Consider the following 21,410-nt stretch of genomic DNA (forward strand, 5'->3'; position numbering starts at 1 on the left):
ATAAATCCCAGTTTTGTCAAGCCCTGTGTCACATTCATCGACCTTTCCCAAGCATAACATATCTTTTATTAAAATGTCAGATAAAAAGAAACACATCTGAAAACTTCAAGCTTTAGAGGAATAATACAATGACATTGTTTAAATTCTAAGCTAACTGACAGTTTGGAAATTCTCTTTCGTGAAGTCATTAGTTTCCAAGTACTCATCAATCATTTAAGGTTGTAATCAATGACAAATTAATGCTTACTCTCATAAGGACAAGTATAAAATTTAAATTCACTAATTCATTCACAGCAAGTATGTCTCCAACTCAGTATTTATCAGAACATAAAATGTGTGTCTTCTTAAGTGTTAGATAGCTGAATTGCACTGATCTCAATTTCATCCACATATGAATTAATTGCTGCAAAAAATCAAACGAGTGGCCACATTTGTGATATTTCCAAATGAATTGGATAATTCAGGGATGATAAATAGTGGCCCTTTATTTGGTGGTGACTAAGTGCAGGCACTGTCTTCCCGTCCATGAGTTTTCGAAATCCTCACAAATGTTAACAGAGCTGAGTAAAAATGTCAATCCTATGTAAGAAGAAATCAAGGATTATAAACATGAAGCATCTTGTCAGCCAGCAGGTATTAGTGCCATGATTTGAACCAGGTTCCCTCTGACCACAACATCTGTGCTTATACCTTAGGCTAGATTGCCATCCCTACGTAACTGTGATCACCAAATCTCTACTCTGGGCAAAGCGGTCATGATTCTAAAATAAGAATTTAAAAACCTGAAGAAACATTGTATAACAATTATTAGTGTATCACAATGGGAAATGGTAAAGAAAATTACAAAGGCTGATCAGAAAATGATAGAATTCAAATATGCTATGAAATAAGTAGCAATAATAAACAGAAGCAATCAAGTACATTCCAATGTTCTTGCTGTTGCCAATCAAATATCGAGGTATTCACAGTTTTCTAACATGTCACCCACCACAGTCTCACCCTCTTTGTACACACATATGCAACCTTGATTTATACCATTTGAAATTAGAGTCATTGAAGGCAAAAGTAAACAGTGTGCTCTGGAGCATCAAGGACCATGTAAAAAAGAGATGTTTGTTTCAACCCACCATTGAGCTATACTACCACCAGATTTTTTTTTTAAGCTGATGAGAAAACTATGTTTCAGTCTCTGGAGTTTAACGGTTACACCTGTGTGATACTGCAATAGAATTAGGTCACACACAAAGATGTGGAACTTACATTTTGTGCATTAAAAAAAAGAGAGACTATTACAATATCCTTTAGTTTCTCTAGGCATTAGCTCAAGGAATAAAATACACACCCCATTTATTCTCTTGAGGCACTCAGAGTACAGTAGGAGAGACAGATAGCAAAGCAGTTCCAACAGTGGGGTTATCTAGGAGGTGTTAAGAATGAGATGCTAATGCAGTTCCTAGTTGATGCATTAATCCAGTGTGATAAAGGCTAGACCACAAAAAATGTAACTAGAATGACAGTGAAGGGACTGAGAAGCTGAATTTTGTAATTTGCTGATTATATGTGTTGGGGAGGAGTAGGGAGGAGGCAGCAGCAGGTGTTTAAGTTGCCTAGATAGGCCAGAGGTAATATGGTAGAACCACCGATTAACACAGGGAAAGGGGAGCAAGAGCCATTTACAGAAGGTAAGGTGGAAGACTGATAAGTTATCAAAGTTGAGACATACTATATAGTCCAACCAGATATTCAAGGTGGAAGTTCAGAGCAAAATCTGGGATGGAAATGTGGAAGACAGGAACCATCTCCCCTCAAACAAGTGTATAAAGTGAAAAGCAAACAAGGCTGGGAGCTGAACCACAGGAATAATTAACTTTTAGTGGCAGCACAGAGGAAAGAGAACTCATAATGAAAACCGAGAGAGAATGGCCAGGGAAGCACAGGAGAGCCGGGTTGGGGGAAGAGAACAGGACTAAGGAAGCCGAGAGAGGAAGTTTCAAGGAGTAAGCAACAATTGCAAGTATTGCAGAAAAGTCAGTTGAGGGAAGCGGAGGTGCCCCCATCTTGTTTGGTTACTAGGGAGGGCAGTAGACACCTCGGGGACACAGAAGCCAGACTGTAATGAGCTGGGAAGCCAGAAAAGCAAGGTATGACAAGAGACAAGATAAAATAAACGATATTTAATTAAGATACACTAATTTTTAAATCAAACTTTGATAAGGGGAAATTGCAAATAAGGTTCAGATAACAACCACAGATTCTCCAAACATTTCAAAATTACCTGTTTCCCTTACATCATACTTTTCATGTCTTATTTTGATGGCTGGTAACTCTACCTAGGTCTGAAGAGACTCTAGGTTACTCTTTCAACTTTAGGCGACAGATTACAAACTTTAGAATTAGAAAAATTTAAGCTGTGATACCTTTGAGGCCAAAAAAAAAAAAAAAAATCTGTAAACCAGAGGCATGAATAAAAAAGTGATGATTTATTTTTCTCTACTCTCTGTCACCTAACCTAGTGAGGTGATCAGCACTTAGCACAGGCCTAATTAACTGTTGTCAAACAGAATTGAAGGTCAAATGGCTAACTAGAGATGGAGACATGACTAGAATCCAGATCTTTTGATCTGCCAGGTAATTTTCTTACAATGACAATTCAAAAGGTCATGTCTTACAACTGCAGTAAGCTCTGTAAAAATGTTATACTCAATATCACTAATTATCAGGGAAATGTACACGAAAATTGTGAGACACACTTTAAACTCACTAGAATGGCTATCAACAACAACAACAAAACAGAAAATGGCAAGTGTTAGCAAGATTCTAGAGATTGGAACCCTAGTGCACTGTTGGTGGAAATGTAAAATGGTACAGCTGCTATGGAAAAACGCTGTAGCAGTTCTTCGAGAAAATAACCATAGAATTATCATATAATCCAGCAATTCCACTTCTGGGTATATGCCCAAAAGAAATGAAAGCATGGACTTAAACAATTGTACACCGATGTTCCTAGCAGCACTATTTGCAATGGGCAGTGTCTACAAATGAACAAAATGCGATAAATACATACAACATATTATTATTCAGCCTTTAAGAAGAAGGAAATTCTGACAACTGCTACAACGTGGATGAACCTTGAGGACATTATGCTAAGGGAAATAAGCCAGTCACAAATGGACAAATACTATAGGAGTCCACTTATGGGAGATACTTAGAGTAGTCAAATTCGTGGAGACAGAAAGTAGAATGATGGTTGTCAGGGGCAGAGGGAGAGGACAATGAGACAGTGTTTAATGGACTCAGTTTCGGTTACACAAAATGAAGAGTTCAGGAGATGGATGGAGGTGACAGTTGTGCAACAATATAAACATAATGTCACTGAACCGTATACTTAAAAATGATAATTGCAGCCGGGTGCGGTGGCTCACACCTGTAATCCCAGCACTTTGGGAGGCCGAGGTGAGTGGATCACCTGAGGTCGGGAGTTCGAGACCAGCCTAACATGGAGAAACCCCCATCTCTACTAAAAATACAAAAAATTAGCCAGGAGTGGTGGCGCATGCCTGTAATCCCAGCTACTTGGGGGGCTGAAGCAGGAGAATTGCTTGAACCCAGGAGGCAGAGGTTGCAGTGAGCTGAGATCACTCCATTGCACTCTAGCCTGGGCAACAAGAGCAAATCTCCGTCTCAAAAAAAAACAGATAAATGCATGTTAGGTTATGTGTATTTTAGGATTAAGAAAACAAAAATGACAAAATTAATTTTAAGCCAAGTTGGAATGAATGTACAGATCTAGAAACCGATACATTTTAGGAGATGAATTTGGTAAAGGAAAAAGATATACTTATTTGCCAGGGTCAAAGTCCCAGGTGACCATGGGTGCTATCTTCAATGTGGCTATAGACAACTCTGCAGGAATGCAGCCTGACTCACCTCACACTCAGATCTTTCAAGAGATGCTCTCAGCCCAAATATTTATGTGAAATTACTACATTTTATATACTGCCAATCAAACAGAAGTCATGAAGTCAACCAAGGGCCAATATTATCTAATCATCTTCCACAGTCATGCTACTTACATCAGTATAAATATCAATGTATTGCTTCTCATTTAGATAAGACATTTTCTTAAACTTGACTATGAGGACATTTTCTGCTGCCTCTCACTCTATAAATACTCAACACCAATTCACATTTCATAATACAATGAAGACAGCTTTTTCCCAGAGCAGATAATTTCTGTACTAAAATTGTTGGGCTCTGCTGTCAATTTTGCTAGCTCCATCACACTGAACTCTATAAGTAGCACAAAAATCAAAATGTATTATTTCAGGCCACATTTCTCTTAATGTTATGATTGTTCTCTGCATGATTTCACCTTGCACAGCTCATGTCATTTCATATAACAGAGATAAAGACTGTTGTTCAGCTAATAGAAAAAAAATAGATAACTCTCAGTCCCTGTAGTAAGGTATAAACTCACTTAGCTAAATTTTGTTTTCTAGGTAATTTCATGGAGTTAGCTCTTTGAGGAGCCAGGTGCTTTGCCTTAATGTGTTTTTAGATTTAGAGTATATTAGAGAAAATCCATAGAAAAATACAGGGTTCATAGGCTTCTACAGTAATTCCCAATACGTGCTCATGAAATGAAATTTTAAATTACTCCATCAGCACAGGTGAAGGATAGAATGTCTTGCAGTTTGCACAAGGTGACAACTGAGTTACTACAAACTATAAATGTTCTACAAGCCTAGGGAATTCAGCACAGAATGCATATTAAGTGACGTGTTTTTAGATACACACATACATCAGGAACAGAAATATGAGTCACTCATTTTCATCCATGCAGCCATTAAAAATTAATTCTCCAATGCTATGTAGTCATCTGGAAAATAATTCATGGTACAATTTTAAAAGAAAAACACAAACTATAAAATTCTATCAAAACTATGTTTATGGCTCTGTGATGTACAAGTATGACTTACACTGGAAAAAACAAAAACATGAAAAAAATACTGATGCCTGATTTTTTCCCAAGGCAGATAATATTTGGTTTTTTTTTGTTTTTTTGTTTTACTTTTTATTCCTTCTACTATTGACATAATGTTTTGTAATAAGTGAATGTAAAAATAAAAGTAATGTTTGCAGTGATATTTTGTGTATGTGCTTTCAGACAAGAGAAAGAAAAAGTTTAATCAAAAACATTCTTGGATGACAACTAGATTTCTGGTGACCAGCTCAGATCAACTCATGACAGCTACCTGAAGAGCTATTATTAAAAAACTATTCTGGCCGGTCGCGGTGGCTCACGCCTGTAATCTCAGCACTTTGGGAGGCCCAGGCGGGAGGATCACGAGGTCAGGAGATTGAGACCATCCTGGCTAACACGGTGAAACTCCATCTCTACTAAAAATACAAAAGAATTAGCCAGGCGTGGTGGCGGGAGCCTGTAGTCCCAGCTACTCGGGAGGCTGAGGCTGGAGAATGGCGTGAACCCAGGAGGCGGAGGTTGTGGTGAGCCAAAATAGTGCCACTGCACTCCAGCCTGGGTGACAGAGTGAGATTCCGTCTCAAAAAGAATAAAGATTCTGAGACTCAGTGGGAAATGTGATGTCATCCACTTGAACATCGGCCTTGGGCTTGGGAAAGGGAAGCAATGGTTCTAGGCCGGTATTACCATCTCCATCTCAGCACAAATATCAGAAACATAGATTTCTGGAAGGACCAGAAATATCCTACAACTTTCTTTAAGACAATTCAAGAGGCCGTGGTAACTCAAGATATAGTACAGCTAATAAGTTCTTATTCAAAAGCCAATATAGAAAAGTCCACATATACTTTTAGAATATTCTAAATAACACAGTGCTCTGCAAAATAAAGGAAACCACTTCACACAGTACAGGCATATTACAGGAAATCAAGACAGATATCTATTTAATGTGTTTATTCCTAGGTTGTTAACTCCTACTTATGTGCAGTAAAATATTATCATGTTTATCATCTCTGCACAGAACAGAAGCTCCAGAGAGAGAACAATCAGTACAGGCATCTATGTGCACAACACAAGTGCTTGAAGAGCATCTAAGCTCGAGTTTAACATTTAATTTAATAAATATCTGCTTTTCTATAAAGGTATAATTCTGTATTACCATTTCTTCCGACTCTCAGGACCCAAAGCATACTGTTCTATACTGAGTTATTCAACAAGAAGCACAGAGAACCTGTGTAAGCTACCACAGCAGGGTTTACACCACTGGGTAAGTTTCCACGGACCGAGCAGGGAAGGTTCTTGATTAAGACACTTGCACCTTTGCAAAGCCTCACTGTCTATTTCGGCTCATTGATCACCAAACAATTCAAATTTCATAAATCATATAAAAATCCAGTGTCGAAAAGATTCAGACTAAAAGTAGAGGAAGCTCTAATTTCCAGTAAGTATCTTGACACAAGCGGGCAGAATCTTGACAGCCTGAGAATGACAGGACAGTGTGGCATTTCCAGAGAGCTAAAAGCAACAAATGAAACAGCATATTTTAGGCATGAAAAGAAAGTTAAAGCAAGCCTGGCCACAGCTCTAGACTTACCTAACCGGCCAATGTAATTGGAAAGTAGACACAGGAGCTCTCACTAGGAGCAAAGTTCGGCCAACTTGGTTTGTGTGAAGAAAGGGAGGCTCTACTGAGCCACAGTCAAGTCCTTGCCTGGAAGAGGCCTATTATTTCGAGATGGTTCAGTTCTACTTGGTGGAAGGGCAATGCCTGTGTGAAGTATAATGCTAGAGACCTAGCATAAGGAGAAAATGGGTACATCGAACACTTGGGGTGGAAGTGTAGGGATTTTGTTTCCTTATTCAAGGCTGTTATTAGTTGTATAATGTGACCTTTGCACAGATCAAAAACCTGGCTCTTTCAGGTCCCACATCAGGAATTACCTCCTTAACAAGTTCTACCCCAAGCCTGACTCTAATCCTGACATTCTAGTGTGAAGCAGCACCTCCATGTCATAATCTCATCACACCTCACATTGTTGATGACCCTAAGGGTCCAATATTATCTTGTTAGTTTATTTACTTAATCTCCTAATCTACTCCTCAGTACCATCCTGCAATACTGTAAGTGCCCTGAGGGGAAGAGACTGGATTTGCCTAGTCCACATCAATACCTGGCACATTGCAGGTAAGTTTTGATGGAGTAAACAAATGAATGAATTCAGAAAAGGATTTGTTTTATTAATATCATGACTGAATATTTACTAGAAATCCAAGCCTGTCTAGAGACAGTTCATCAACCTAAAGAGCCTCATAACTGTTAAGCTTTTCGGAAAAACATGTTGTGTAATACATATTTATTGCTCTATGATAAGGTACAGGGCAGCTTTTTACAGAGGCATTAAATTAGTAATGACCATCAGTCTTACTGATTGGAGGTCAGGGAGTAAACTATGGTGAGGATGCACTTGTTTTATGTGCTTGGACATCCCATCTGGTTTTTCCCAATCATTTCATAATGGAATGACTCATGCCTCTTAACATCTTTACAAAATCACTATCAACAGGTTGACAATGAAGCCCCTGAACTCCACAACAGAGTAAGGCCCACATAAGTGATGTCAGACACTATCAACCAAGAATTGAAGCATCCTAGAACTGGGCATGGTGGCAGAAGTCTAAAGCCCAGCCCACTGTCCCCTCTTTCCATTAACATTTGGATCTCAGTAGGCAGAGATCCTTTTCGATCCTGAGGATCCTGGAGATAGCTGGAATTCCTCAGCATGTTGGGACTAAGAAAGGGCAGCAGGTGAGGCACCCAGGAAGCACTCATGAGGAACTGACTGATGTGCATGCAATGCCCTCTGAACTGATCCAAATGTTTCAATCAAAGGAGAAAAAACTGCTGCAGATGAATCAAAAGGAATCACATGCACTCACGCACACACATACACACACCTCCTGAGCCCTTTTTCGGCCTGTGAATCTACAAAGGTTTTTAAATAGAAATTAATAAACTCTTCCTACACTCTTGTGAAGCATGATTTAATGAATATATTTCTCAACCTGTGTGGGACGCCTTAACGTGACATTTGCCCAGATCATGGGAGTTTGTCTCAAAATACTCAAAAGGGTTACTCACTATCAAAGATGGCAGTCAGCACTCATTAGTATTTATAAGGCATTCCATTATAGCAGCATCTCTCAAATGAAAAGGTAAAGAACACTTATCAATATTAAAACCATCATCTTTTAAAAAGGTTGTATTGATTTTTCTCCACCACTCGGATTCCATCAATGCCAGTGTCAGTGCGATGAAGTGGACATTATCATGTAACAGCTTAAACTGATAATTCCCAAATGAACTTTCCCTGGTTTTCTATCATTTCTCAGTCTGTGGATTTTGCAAACCATTTCATAGAGCCTCAGCTAGAACAAAGGCTTAGAATGATTAAAAACATCCAAATCAATCTTCCCACCAAGCTAAAATACTGCAAATGAGTTTTTAAATATGAAGTAATTATTAGGTTCTATTAAGGGAGGTAAACATGACACATTATAGGGCATTAAAGTTCAATGAGTCTCTCCACCATCAATATTACCAAACAACAAGGGCAGCAGCCACTGCAGCTGCTTCTTAAGGAGAGGCCATGGTGCCTCAGGTGACAGGTACTAAGCACTTTAGAAATACTATCTTATAATCCTCATAACTCTATAAGGTAGGTACTATTAGAAGCCTTATTTCACTGACAAATAAACTGAGGCACAGAAAGCTTATGTAACTTTCCCAGTGACACAAAGTTACTACATAGTAGAGCTGAGATCCAGGCCCATCGGCTCAGCTCCACATGCTTGACCTATAAGCCACCTGTCCTTCAGTCTCTGATACCTCATTTCCTGCATGTGAGTGTTTCAGTGTCCATTCCTAATACGTGTAACATTGCAAAGGGTCCTTCAGCAAAGTTCCAAGAGGCTACACAAGGTGAGAGGAACAGAGATAAGAGTGACAACCTCTCCCCAAGCCTTTGATAGCCAGTCCCTCCGATTCTTCCAGACTCGTCACATTTTTCCTCCCCACTCTCAGCCTACACAGACCTTTTCTGCCTTTAAAAATCCTCTCTGCTCCCAAGTGGTTACCACTAATAATCTTTTCATGAAGATGAAGCTTGACACTCCAAGGAGATAAGTTTTTAAAACTAGAACATTTCCATTTTCTCTATTGTCCCGTTTAAACATGAAATCATAGCGAACCCATATTTTTGGCTGGGGTGGGAGCAATCAGAAATGTAGGTATGTGCTCCAATGAAGCCATTGACTGGGTTTCATCTTCCAAAGCTTTCAAAGGTACTCTTTTGTCAATATATATATCTATATATTTAGGAAACACTGTCAGCTAACCCCAGAAGTGACCAGGCTTTCATCAAATTATATGGTAATTACCAAGAAACCACTAAACCCAGCACTGGCAATACGACATGTGCACGTCCAATACTCACTTTCTGACCTCAAAACTTAGTTAAAAATGCAAAAGGGAAAAACATCTTTAAAACGAAAATAAAAACCTAAAGTTTAAAAAAATCTTTCAGCGTCTATTGTCTCATCTCTAAAAATAACAGCCTCAAGTTGGGTAAATAGATTAGATTTTTAAAATTGTTACTGGCCCAAAAATGTGCCTCCTGTTTTCTTCTTTTAATACTGTAATTTAGTACCAGGTCCTACCATCCTTTCTCATCCTTATCCTGGTTAGAAGGCAATGTAGAAAAAAACCTCAGCAGTGCACAGATGTCTGATCTCTGAGAAAGCTGCCATAACATCGTAGGCACGCACTTACCGAAACCTCTGTAGGTTTGCTTATTACGAAGGATCCAGACTCCCTCTTTCCCTTGAATAATAGAAATTCATGAAGTATCTATTATGTGCAAGGCAGTCTGCATCTATTATTACTAATATCCACAGGCATCTCAAAGTATTTTCATCTCCATTTTACAAATGAGAAAACTGAGTTTCAGAGATGTCAAAGTCCTACAGCTAATATATGGCAGAACTAATATTTGCGCTGGGGTTTGTCTGAATTCAAAACCCAGACTTTCCCCAGTAGCAAGGTGGTTTGAGAGAGCCATAAGGTACGCCTTCATAACTTGCTCACTGGAGTGGAAATTTCTTAAGTGGTTCCACTCTACACCTACCTCATCAGAAATGGCCTATAGGAAGTCCTGTTGAATGGAGATAATAACTTGGAACCTTTTCTTTCCTTAATCATTCCAACAACCATACACAGTAGTGCTAATTCTCCTGATCTCAAAATAGCTAATAATAAACACCAGACTTTTAAAAATCTCTAAAATATTAAACAAATTCAAAGTCTGTTTAATATTCTCAGGTCCAAGGATAATTTTTTAAATGACATTTTCAAGACAAAAATAAAAAGCCCTATTATCTCACCACTGAATTAAACCTGGTAACTTTTTTTTTTAAGGTGGGTATGCCTTAGGAAACTGTAATTGTGCCTAGAGGCACAGGATGAAAAGTGACTTAGCTCAAACTAGACCATCTTCACAAAGGAACCATGAACCACTAGTAAATTTCTAGTACTCATTTCCAGAAAAAAAAAATATATATCTGTATTCATATGCCAGCACATAATATTGTTCTATACTATTTTATCCTATGCTTAATCACATAATTTAAAAAGCAACAATAATACAAATGCTTTGTAAGTATTAAGTCAGTCAGCTCTGACCCATAGCCACCAGCAAAAAAATATCGACAGGCAAGAGTTGGTTTTCCAACTGGCCAGATTTAGGATATTACTACAAACCATGGAAATGACCAAAATCGCACAAACAAGACATCCAGAATTGGTCAGCAAAATTTACATTAGAAAATAGCTTAAACAAAAATACAAAATTACCATTCATAACCTATAGTAAAATGGCTTCTTATTGAAATGAATATAAACAACAGTGATGAGTGTTCTCAAAAGCAGATGAGGCTGTGCCCAGGACATCAGATTATAGGGTTCCAGGGAGTATTAGTTACATTCTTCCACCACTTTCCACTGCCATTTACACCAGCCTCGGCATCTGTTCTTACATCCTAGAAAGCCACAGACTCCACGTGAAACTAAAGGAGGATCCCTAGGAGATATCTCAGAAGCTCTGCTGGGGATAAGTGGAGTATTCAGAGAAGTAACCCCAGCTTCTCGAAGACCACGATAACCAAAACATCCACCACATTTGTATACTCTGGATCCTGAAAAGATCTTATTTGATAAGTGTGTCTTAATGCTACTAATAAATACATACCAAAAAAAGTATCTTGATCTAATCAATAGCACCACAAGAATTTTCCTGGGTTTTGAAATGCCAACATCTGTATATATTTAAAAGGTTACCTCATTCAAAAACATAAAAACACAATGAAGTTGTTCTCACGTGAACACTTAGGAATTAAGTGTAGTAATATTTAGATGTGATTGCTAGCTTTGTTACACAAATCTACCAACCCTGTTTACAGTATCACTTGGATCAGATAAAGGATAGGGACTTTTCCAGATTACCCAGCTTCATATATACACAGTCATCTGGCAGGAAATTGCTCTAAAATGACATACTCATCAAGACCTTGCTGCGTTTATCTTCACAACAGGGTTCAGCGGGATTCCAGGTCTACATGGAAGTGGTTTTAAAGCCTCCCCTGTCATGAAGGATTTCACCTTTGCACTGAGCCTGGGAATGCACAGAACAGCTACTTCCAAACTCAGGAGGTAGAGGAATTTCTGAAATCTTAGTTGGAATGGGTCTTGGAACCCCTCAAGTCTTGTGGTGAAATAATTTCCCTGGGATACAAAACAGAGTGCAATGGTTGAAATGGTTGAAACAGCACTAGCTTGAAACCAAATAACAGGGGTGGAAAGTAAAAAAAGACATAGGCCAGATGTCCAACCCAGTTGGGTGACCTTGTGCAAGTTCTAGGTTTCTCTGAGTTTCAGTGTTGCCTTCAATAAAACGGAGATGATTTCTACCTAGTAGAGTTCCTAAGAGGATTAGCATAACTAAGATAATGCTACCACTGAGTAGAGGCTCAGAAATATCAGGTAGTTGGCACACAAAATAAAATATACAGCAGCTAAATCTGTATGTCCTATAAACTAGGAAAGCAAAAACTTCTACAAAAAAAAAAAAAAAAAAAAACCTACCAATGAAAAGGCACAGCCTGACAACTGAACACAAAAACTAAACAATAAAGTAATAATTCTGGATCTTGGGCTCATAGTGACAATGCTAGAAACTGACACATGGCTTTGAAAGGAAATTGGAGAGGAAGTAGTTAATAAAAGGACCAAATACCAGTCTGTTATTACTGATCAGGGCCACACCTATCTGATCAAACATAATTTGGGGGCACACAAATAGTTCATGACATTTAAAAACAATTCATCAAATACTTTCCAAGCCTCACCATGTCTTTTGGTTCAAATATTAACAGAGAAAACTTCCCAAGAACCTTCTTTCTCATTCTTTGCCAAAGCTACACGTCTCTTGCCAACTCACATGAGGCTTAAGGGAGTGAAAGAAATGTCAGATAAATTCTACCTGTTTAGACAGGCCTAAAATGCTGAAGGCAACTTCCGCCAAGGACTCCTACAGAATTCAAAACATAGCACGATGTCAGAAAAAGTAGATGATAAACATGCCAACAAGGAGATAAGGAAGACAGGGGAGGGAGCTCATGTAAGTGAAGACTTAGAGGAGATGGAGATAATTATTTACTGGGCCTGTTCCAACAACAAACAAGAAGCCTTCAAGTGAAGCATTGTTGCTGTAGGACAAGGAACTCAGGACAGATTCTACCCAACAGATGTTGTCACCAATTGACCCAGTGAAAATAATAATTGAGCCTGCAGCACTCCTGAGCCCCAGGTTATTCATGAAGGGGCAACTGGAGGTGGAACAGCTGATCCCAAAGGTCATTTCCAGACTGTAACCCGAGGAAGCATATATACATCTTTTACGTTGAGCAAGATTATTATAGCAATAATGGTTATTGTAGTCCAAGAAATATAATGTTCTTTTTTGACATATTACCCAAGTTCTCAGACTAAATCCAAACATGTTTCATAATGCTAAAAGTAGTTCCCCAACCATCACCTTAAAAAAAGCATTACACAATCATTATTTTTGTTTTTGATTTTGGTGTTTTTGTTTTTTAATTTGGGTGTTTTTGTTTTTAGGTTTTCTTTTTTTTTTTTTTTTTTTTTTTTTGCACTGTCAACTCCATTGTATCTTGGATTCTTCAAAACCCTTCACACAACATGAGCATGATCACACAGATAGGTTTAATACCTCCTTTTTAGTTTTCCCCATCAGTTCACAGACCTCTCATGAATATTCCCACTTATTATTTTCATTAACTTTTCATTAACAAAGCTTAAACAGACTAGCCTAGGCTTTCAGTTCCTCAAAAGCATCCAACAACTGATTTCTCAAAACACTCCCTCTGTGCTTCTCCATCTCCTTCCTGCCAGGCCTAGGTGGCACTGCCACTGGAAGTGGCCTTTACCACCTGCTCTCATAGCGCCCTGTCCCTTACCCTTAATGAACAGCACACTTCATTGTAATCACTTGTGAAATTGTCTGGCTTCCCCTCTAAACTATAAGCTCTGAGAGGATGAGGATCTATTTGTTTTATTCACAAAATTTCAGCACATAACATGTATAGCACATGTTCAGTGAATACTTTTTGGATAAAAGAATATTTTTTTTCTCTTACCTACTTTTTAACAGTTTTTAAAAAGTCTTCTACTTGGAGCACCTAAGAAAACCTATCTATTCTATATAAAAATATTCTAACATCTGGCCAATCTATACAATATACAAAATGATATGATTCATTTATGATACATATGATATATATAAAAATGTGTTTTTATAACAGAAAATAACAAGTTAAGAGAATATATAAATGTTTTACCTCATAAAAATAATATGGGCTCAAATTCTGAACAGTAGCTTTCAACGACCTCCTTGTTTACTCCTCACTCCACTGTGTCAACAAAAAGAGGAAAATATTTTAAGAGATTTATTCCAAGCCAAGTATGAGTGACCATGGCTGGTGACCCAGCCCTCCGGGGGTCCTGAGAACATGTGCCCAAGGTGGTCAGGGTGCAGCTTGGTTTTACACATTTTAGAGAGGCGTAAGACATCAATGAAATATGTTTAAGAAATACATTGGCTTGGTTCAAAAGGGTGGGACAACTCGAAGTGGGTGGGGCAGGGGGTGGCTTCCAGGCTATAGATAAATGTAAACATTTTCTGATTGACAATTGGTTGAGTTTGTCTAAAAACCTCGGATCAATAGAAAGGAAATGTTCAGGTTAAGATAAAAAATTGTGGAGACCAAGAGTCTTTTGAAGTCTTAGAGTGGCTGCCCTTAGAGATAATAGATGACAAATGTTTCCTATTCAGACCTTAAAAGGTGCTAGACTCTTAATCTCTTCAAGATAGGGAGGGCCTGGAAGAAAAAGATCTAGCTTTAATAGAGATTCTTTACAGATGCACATGTTCCCCCCACAAAGGACATCTTTACAGGACCATTTCAAAATATGGCAAAGAAACATACTTTTGCGGTAAAATATTTCTACTTTCTTCTTTGTCAGGCAATGTTATGCCAGAGTCAGACGGGAAAGTAAGTCATGATATATATGGTTAAATAAAACTCATTTGATAAGAATTTATAGTTTGTAGGACATGACTCCCCAGACCCCTTAGATAAGAATTTGGGCAGCATTGAAAAAAAAAAAAAATCAGAGTTTAGTCCTGTCCCCAACTGCTTTCAATGGCTCTTGTTTGCTTTTCCACATTGAGGACCTCCTTCCACCTCCACCTCTCAAACATGGCTCTCAAATATCTCAAAGGCCAAAGGGAGTGGAGGATTCGTCTCCACCCTCTAAAGAATGAGTTCAGTTGATTGAATTATTCAGTTGTTATAGCAACTGCATTATTCAATCAGTTGATAATTAGTCAATTATTCAATTACCATCCAAAGACCAGCTCTTTCAAATCTCTACATTGCCAACCTCTTTCCTGGAGTACAGACCTTTATCCTATCCAATTATCCACCTAAAGTCTCTACCTTGGGGTCATCCAGACATTTCAGACTCAGTGTCCATGAAGGTCATAATTCTCTGAAAAGAGGCTTTTCCTCCTCTAATACTGACTTATGTTATTGGCACCAAGCCAGCAGCCCAAGGCTCAAACCTGATCCGCAGGCCCAGCACCTCCCTCTTTTTCATCACCCACCTCCACCTGGTCACGTGTGTAATCTTCCTAGTTATCTCTCAAATCCTGCCATACCTCCACTTCCCTAAGCTTTAAGTCCAATAACCTACCTCCCTCCTGAGCTACAATAACTTCTGAGTGCCTTTCCTGCTGACTCACTGCCAGAGGGAGGGTATCTATTCTGTTCTTCCATAACATTACATATAAGGACTTCTATTCCGGTCCATGGGGATCATGTCTGTTTTGGTCACACTGTATCTCTTCTGGTGCCTAACATAATATTTAGCACAACTAGGCAGGCAATCAGTGATCACATGAATGAAATGACTGCATAGATGACACAGCTGGCATTCTCAGAATTAGATTCTGCTGCCTACCATAAACTCAAATTAATGTTTGTGTAAACATTTTTTTCCAGAGGGGAGGTAAAGGCACAGCAATCTTAGGTTTATACCCAAGAGTAAACCATCACTCTACACACTCGCACGCATATCCATGCCAGTATCTGCACATTCTTACTCACGCTGCCTGACACCATGGGGCTATATGATAAAAAAAATAAAAACAGGATAGAATCATGGGCAACAGTTTTTTGTTTTGTTTTGTTTTGTTTTAACCAGAAAAAAAAAACTGTAATAGAACAAGGCACAGCTCTTCTGAATATCTTCCAAAACATAATGAACAAACACAACATCACCTTCAAGTCCTCTGTGGCCTGGGGAGGTGCTTGGCCTCTAGGAGACAAGCCTCTGTCTAATAATCAGATCAAATCCCAGCATTCCTAAACAAGGAAACAAGGCCACCTTCCATAATCACCAGCATCACTCCCCACTGGGAAATCCATGAGCCCTTAATAATGACGCTATGGGAAGTGGTATTTCCATGTGATGTAATCATTTATATGGAATCATGCCTATTCACTCATGAAATTTTAAAAGTCTGCACTAGGAGTAAATGACAGTAAATTTCTTCCTCCCTAGTTTGGAAATGTGTCTGTAATGAAAAATTTCTTAACCACAGTAGTCAGCAAATGACTAGAATTGTTAAATAGGTGCATCCCAAGCAATCCCAGGCATGCCTCTCGGCCAGCGCCAACACACAACAGTGGCATCAATGAAAATTCTCCCAGGCAAGACAAAAGAGAAGGAAGGTTCCAACACCAGACAGCTTGTGCTTGAATCCTGGCTGAACCACTTTCCAGCTGTGTGACTGTGGACAATTTCCTATTTCTCTCTCTTTCAGTTTTCTCACATTTAAATCCAGGTGATCATAGTCCTGCCTTATCCAGGGTTTGTACTGAAGATTAAGAGTTGATATTTCTTCACAAAATGCCTGGCACAACCTGAGTGCTCAATAAATGTTAGTGACAGTAATACAAATTACTATATTACAACACTATTACTATTATTAATTTCAATTCCCTCCCAGTGATCTCCATAAGGGATTCCATGCCCTATCTGTTCTCTTAAATATTAAGACCAGTGGTTTTCAGATTTCAGCATGCACCAGAATCATCCAGAGGGCTTCTTAAAACACAGATTACTGTGCTCTAGATGCAGAGATCCTAATGTGGGGTGCCTGAGAATGTGCATTTCTAACAAGTTAATCTCAGGTACATAGGTGCTGCTGGACTAGAAGAATATCAGTGGAGGAGAATGCATGGGTCTAAACCACCAGGGCTTTTATTTATTTATTTATTTATTTATTTTATTTTTGAGACGGAGTTTCACTCTTGTCGCCCAGGCTGGAATGCAATGGTGCAATCTTGGCTCACTGCTGCAACCTCCGCCTCCCAGATTCAAGTCATTCTCCTACCTCAGCCTCCCAATTAGCTAGGATTATAGGTGCTGCCACCACGCCGGGCTAATTTTTGTATTTTTAGTAGAGACAGGGTTTTGCCCTGTTGGCCAGGCTGGTCTTGAACTCCTGACCTCAGGTGATCTACCCAACTCGGCCTCCCAAAGTGCTGGGATTACAGGCGTGAGCCACTGTGCCCAAGCACCATTTTAATGGCCCTCTGCTCACTTAGAATGGCCCTCCTGGACTCCATCGCAGTAACTCCAAACTCAGCTCAAGCATCAGGAACCCTCCAGGGCTCCCGTGGCATCTCTATGCAAGCCTATAACCAAAGCACTGTGATCAATGAAATCAGCTCCATGAGACTGGGAGTTCTTGACAATCAGGACCTCACCTTACTCAGGACTTGGGACATTAGAAAACTCCCAATAAATGGTGACTGATAGTTGGAAAAGCCAATGGCCAAAGGCATCCCTGAGAAACAAACCAACCTGCAAAGTTCTCAGAACTTTGAGACCAGCTCTCAGAATTGTTCGTTGGACATGAGTGTCCAGAGTGTCTCTGCCGTCCCATCCAGCAGTCTCTTTGCTCAATGGAGCATGAGTCCTTTGCCTTTAACCACAACTTTCCCTCTCACTTTTGAGCTTCAACTTTGGGCTTCTCACTCCCAGGGCCCCCTCGTGGGTGTGACAAGCTGCTGGGAGATGCTGAGTGTTCTCAAGGAGAGGGGAAGCCACGTTGCAATCAGCACGCCTATTTTTGTAAGCATTTCTGGTACGTTGCCCAAGATCTCCACAGAAACAGGCAGAAATCTCCAGCAAATTATCATCTCTTTTTCTCATTTTAAATACATATTCACTTTCACACCAAATTTTCTTAAACAGAGTCTCCAAATTGTTTACCTTTCAGGCCTCACAAAACTTGGATCTGCCCCTGCTTCACATCCTCTATATATTCTGCTCCTTCATCACCCACTCTGGCTCCCCCTAAGAACACCTTACCAAGTCAAGTACGCTTTTATAAGTACCTCCTAGGAAGGATTTAACGGCTCTGCTCCTAAAGAGGAGTTTAAGGCGTCCCACTGGTTTCACCTTCAGGTGAAGATAGAGTAAAAAAAAAAAAAAAAAAAAAAAAAAATCTGTGCCAAGATTGATACAGGCAAAATATTCTACCTGATCCTCCCATCACAGGCAAAGCCTTTTCTCAACAGTTAACTGGCAACAATTCAAGGTAATTTAAATATAAACCCCCTCCATTCGTGTGTAATTACCAACAATTACAAGAAAAGTTTTAAGAAAACAAGTGTTCTCCGTGACAAGAAATATTATTTGAATTCAGAGTACTATTTTTCACTCACTTTCCTTTCTCCACAGTATAATACTTTTAATTTGAAAAGTACTTTCCTGGTTTACATGCACTTAAAGAAATTGTCAGTTGTTATAAATCCTTTACTCAAAAGTCAAATAAGGAACTTGATTCCTCGCCAGATCATCACATTGTAGTACTCTACACTTCTGGAAATAGGTTTAAGGAAAAATGTATATTCGTGTGTGAGCACAGATTTACACAAACACAAAGTTCTTTCCAGGTGACAAGAGACCTCTAATCATCTTGCAGCTATAAGAAATCAAGCTGAAATTGATTTCAAAGCCCACCCAGCTGAGAAACTCACTTCTGCAGGAGTCCATAGTAAAGCACACGAATAATATGAAAATCAGCTGTTCCTTCCATGTGTAACAGAGGGAATATATATGCGATTTTATTCATTGGCCATGTTTGGATATATCAGGCCTTTCAAAATATGTTAAGACACATAATAAATTTTATCTTTTAAAGGTAGCTGTTCATCTACTTGTCACAGGTAGGTTATAGTTTAACCACACAAGTGCAATGAAAACAGTGCTCACTTTATTCCTGAGGACTACTTTAACTCCATTAATCCCCAGGAGATAGGATCTATGAATATAAATTTGAATTCTTATATTAAATCTGCAGGATTTACACTCTCCATCTTAGAGGCAGCATGGAATAGTGAAAAAGTATGAGTTCTGCACTCAAATAGCCACATGCAATTTCTAAATTCACCACTGACCTTGTACAAATTACTGGACTCCTCTCTGCCTCAGTTCCTCATCTGCACAGGGGAATAGTATCTACTTTGTAGATTGCATAGACAAGATAAAGTGCCTAGCATGGTGCTTGGCACAGAGTTAATTCTTAATAATCTTATTTTAAGCATGATTTTGACAATTCGTATTGTTTTGGAATGACTGATCAGGTTAATGACAGATACTCTTCAAAGATTTACATTCTCCCTGCATTTAAATACTTATAACCAGCGATTTGCACAGGTGCTGCTGAGGTAAAGCGCAGCGCCATAGGTCTCTTTCTAAACACCCACTTGTGAGGAATAAGTGCCTTAAAATTCCCCTTTGTATTAATATCAACACCTGTGCTACCCCACAGCACACCAGCCCGGCTCTCAGAGGTCTGCCCTTTTAACAAGTGTACAACAAATATTTGTTGAATTGAAATGCTACTGACTCAAGCAAAAAATGAATGCTAATGGAAATCATAATCCATACAAATCCTTCAATAAGTGGTGTCCGAATTCTGTGCGTCCTGAAGCAGGTGTTCTAACGTCTCACGGTTCACTGAGAAGCTGCTTTGCTACCTTAAGTGTTCGCACCCATGTACCTTCCAGACCAAGCTCTTGTAAGACTCTAGAGGAGGCTGAAACCCTCAGTCAGCATCGCACAGTTCATTCAGACTAGAGAAAACCTCTTTTATAGCAACCCAATCATTTAAAAAAGCCGTCAGCAACCATTTGCTTAACAAATGGACAGAGCAGTGGCGAACTAATTGCGGAAACTAATCGCCTCTCTAGTTCACCACCAACATCACCGTCTTTATTTTTAACTTACTTTAGTGGGATTGAGACACTGTTACCTACGCAATTATCCCAAGGATTTCTGCTCTTGTGTCGCTCGGCAAATGTCAGCGCAAAGAATTAGAGTTGAACCTCCGGGTCTCTACGAAGAGAGCGCATCAAAGCCCACCCAGCTGAGGAACTGACCTCTGTGGAAGGAGCCCTGAACGCGGCGGTGACTAACTCCGTAGCGCCCCGGGGAGACTGAATGTGTGGCCTTTAAAGTGCAAAGAAATCCTGGGGCAGGCTGCCCTCCCCTAGCGCGCCTTCCAGTACGCCACGCCTGGATTTCTATCTCCAGTCCTCAGGACACCTTTCTGATCTCTGAACCACAAGCAGCTCCGGGATAGTAGCTCCACTGAATTCTCATCCTGGACCCTCCAGGTCCCCAACTCCCAGCTTTGGTTGAGAGAAGACGCCCACCCCAGGAAAGAGCAGGCGGCGACCCTGCTGCCCGGCCCACGCGCGCTGCCAGGTGAACCCGGCACCGCCCTCACCTGTGCGAGGCCGCGTTCGGGGGCTGCAAAGCTGGGCCGGCGCGCGCCCCTCACCTGCGCGGGACCTGTAGTCACCACTCGGGAGCGCAGGGAGCAACCCTGGCGCGGCAGGGGCGGGGGCATCACCGAGGGCCCCCGGACTTCCTTGGCCCCCCCGGCCCTTGCGAGCCCCGCCTTAAAGGGGAGGAGGCGGCCGCGCGTCACCTTAGAGCAGCCTCCGACCCAAGCTCCTGCGCTGCCGCCCGGAGCTCAGCCGGGTGTTGCAAGGAGGCGCTGTGCTTGGTGCTGGGCACTGGCTGGGCGTAGAGAAGGCGATTACTTGTAACTCATTCGTCTGGGTTGGCTCACAGGAAAAGGAAGGTGTGTCCAAAAAGTCCGAAGTGAGGAAATAGGACGAGGATGGCTTGCAAACTCATAAAGTCTTAATAAGCCGTCTTCGCTGATATTCAGAAGGGTTCTCTTCGCTGCTGTAGGTCCCTAATAGATTCATGGGAAGAGAGCAGCCTCCCTTTGTAACGCCCTGACCCTGGGAAGAGGTGCCCGAGCCAGACAGCCTATTAAACCTATTCCACGTGTGCGCGACTGTGGGTGGAAGGTGCCCGCCCAGATCCACAGAACTGTTTCCTGAGCCTTGGTGCCTTATGTATGAGATAAGGCCGGCGTACTGCTCAGTTAGCCGTCCCGAGTACTCAGCAGAGAACCCTAAAGATCCTCCCATGCGATTGTTGGCACTCAGTGAATATTTGCCGTTTGTTCCCCCTTTCCCTTACTTTCTTTTTCTACTTTTTTTTTTTTTTTATCCTGCTTTCCTGCTGTAGTTGTCTTATTGTACTTTGTTTGCTCGGTTTCACTGCCTGGTCAGTTTCTTTTCCCGTCTATTAATGAGCCTAAGTCTGTGCGCTGCGGGAATTTGGGTGGATTAGGAA

At 40.3% G+C, this 21,410-nt stretch overlaps 1 protein-coding gene across 1 annotated transcript in view; it reads right to left on the bottom strand.

The window, feature by feature from the left end:
* Positions 1-20,577, bottom strand: part of LOC105479363 (multiple C2 and transmembrane domain containing 2) — a 262,013-nt gene extending 241,436 nt beyond the window's left edge. The window contains exon 1 of the mRNA XM_011737316.3: positions 20,485-20,577. The gene's annotated coding sequence lies outside the window, so the exon portion shown is untranslated. The remainder of the gene's footprint in view (positions 1-20,484) is intronic.
* Positions 20,578-21,410: the final 833 nt, after the last annotated feature.

Source organism: Macaca nemestrina, chromosome 7, assembly GCF_043159975.1.
Source record: "Macaca nemestrina isolate mMacNem1 chromosome 7, mMacNem.hap1, whole genome shotgun sequence".
In the NCBI taxonomy this organism is placed as follows: Eukaryota; Metazoa; Chordata; class Mammalia; order Primates; family Cercopithecidae; genus Macaca; species Macaca nemestrina.